Below are 2296 nucleotides of genomic sequence, written 5' to 3' on the forward strand. Positions count from 1 at the left end.
TTCTCCCACCTGCATCCCTGGACTCTATAGTGTCATACATTCTGTCCCCAGGACCACCCCGGGAAACTTCTCTTCCTCAAATCCTTAACCAGGCTCAGCTTTCTGCCCCTAGGGCTCCTGAGTTTGGGGGCCCTTCACCTACCTGAGCCCCCGGGGGGATGGGGGTGTGTGTTGGGATGGGCTTGGGCGGGGGAGGGAGACTGGATTTTGACAGGCAGCTGGGCTCTTGGGCTGCTCTTGGCCGGGCCCCCTCCCCCCGCCCGTCCTCCCATCCCAGCTGGCTCCAGAAGGGAAGCGGGGGGATGGGGGCAACTTCACAGGGAAACTTTTGTTCTTGCCCAGAACAGACACAGGCTGGGGACCGAGCTTCGCCTTGGCTGCCACGGAGACCGGGGCCACTTGGGTTCATGTTTATTTTCACAGTGCGGATTCCATGGACACAACCGGCCCCGACAGGGAAGCCCTGGAAGAGGACTTGGGCCTCTGTGGAGCGCCTACTGTGTGCTAGGCCCAAGGCAGGCGGGAGCCAGTGAGACCTCCAACCCCCCACGCCCCCACTAAGGCTGGACGCCGAGTCACACTGGACTGAGGAGGAGGCCGTCAAGGTTCAGAGAGGGAAGGCACTTGCCCAAGGTCACTCAGCAGGCTAGCAGAGTGCTGGAAGGGGAGGCCACCTGCTCCCCTGGACCCTCTCTACTTTGTGCCTGAGTGACTGGCAGAGAAAAAACAGCCTCCCTGGGGCTTCATGGGGGAGGCCCTGCGAAGGGCTCCACACAGGCCGGGGTCCCTGGAGTAGGATGGAAAAGCAGGTGGGCGTCTCCTCCAAGGGGCTCAAATCCAGGCCCAGGCCTCTGGCAAACAGCATTCCCCGAGCCCCCGTCTCCTCGGTGTCATGGGACAGATAACAGCGTCCGTCTCATCAGAGAGCCATGCAGCCACATGACAAGTGAGAACGCAGCAACAGCCACCGTGAGTGCTATTATTACTGCTACGTCTCACCCAGTTCTAACCCCCCGGGGCTCAGCGTGGGCCCAGGAGTCTCCTACAAGATGGGTCCATGCTGTTCCTAAATGGAAGCTTTTCCTGACGAGGCCGTGAGGGGTGTGAGGGTGCCTGACCCATGTGAATCCTGGCGGCAGGTCATCCCTGGATGCCAACCAGGAATTTCATGAGGAGTTACCTCCCCGGCCCCTTCCCGGTTCGGCCAGTACACCTTGCCCTGCCACAGCATCTTCTGAATGGGGTGGGGCAGGGGGAACCACCAGGCCATCCCACCCCGTCCCCCAAACCCATCCTCCCCGTTATTTATTTATTTTTCTGTATTTTCTTTTCCCGCCCCTTCATTTCATCCCTGAAATACACCTCAGAGCCCCAGATAGACCCAACTCAGCAGCCCCGCCAGTAAGACCGGCATCCGACGTGTGAGGACCCGAGGAAGCAGCCGAATCAAAAACCAAACATGGAACCAATAAAATCCTTAACCTGACACTACAAACTTCCCACAGACTTCAGAGAAATACCTCGAGAAGTGCACGACCTTTTAGTTTCTCTCCAAGGCTACCTCCTCCTCCAGCGGGGTCTTTCTAAAATACAGATTTGACCTTGTCACTTCCCGGCTTCAAAACCCCTCGATGGCTCCGCGTTATTTATTATTCTTATTCGCTCACACTTATCCAGGTCCTCTGCTCTCCGGGTCCCGTGGCTGAATGCCTTTTGTGCATGTGTTCCCGTGGGGCAGGGACTGCTGCTACCCGGGTCTCAGGGAAGAAGGAGCAGCAGTGTGTGCTGGGGGTGGGGGGTGCCATGGGGTTGCATTGCTGGTGGGTGACAGGGCTGGGATGCAAACCCAGATCAGGCTGCGTCCAGAAGCCCCTGCCTCTCCAGCCCTGCTGGAGTCCTCGGCCTGCCCTTGATGAGCGCCCCCAGAGTTCTCCCTCTGCCTGCTTCAGGTTGACCCTCCAGTCCATCACTTCTGTCCCTCAGTCTCAAGGCAGGACCCCTCTCCCCTACCATGGCCTCCAGACCTCAACCCTGGTCTTCTCCGCAGGACCCCCTTGCCTCCAGTAACCCATCAGGTCCCGTGACTCAAACTCCAGCAGCTCTTCAGCTGGCCCATTTTGAAATAAAAACCTTCCCTTGACCTGGAGGCTCCTGCTAGCTAGACCACCTTTGGTCTCAGTTTCCATCTCCAGCCAAGCTTTTGCAGGACCAGTGTATGGCCTCCTGCATGTCCGCCTCTTCAGCCCCAACCACCCCTCAGCTCTTGGCACTCTGCTCCCACGTCTCCCCTGAAATG

At 58.7% G+C, this 2296-nt stretch overlaps 1 long non-coding RNA gene across 1 annotated transcript; it reads left to right on the top strand.

Annotated features, from left to right (window-relative positions):
- The first annotated feature begins 454 nt into the window (after positions 1-454).
- Positions 455-1489, top strand: LOC138438025 (uncharacterized). The gene is made up of 2 exons (XR_011256249.1): positions 455-969; positions 1368-1489. It is a non-coding gene; the product is annotated as an uncharacterized lncRNA (long non-coding RNA).
- Positions 1490-2296: the final 807 nt, after the last annotated feature.

This window comes from Ovis canadensis, chromosome 3 (assembly GCF_042477335.2).
Source record: "Ovis canadensis isolate MfBH-ARS-UI-01 breed Bighorn chromosome 3, ARS-UI_OviCan_v2, whole genome shotgun sequence".
NCBI lineage: Eukaryota > Metazoa > Chordata > Mammalia > Artiodactyla > Bovidae > Ovis > Ovis canadensis.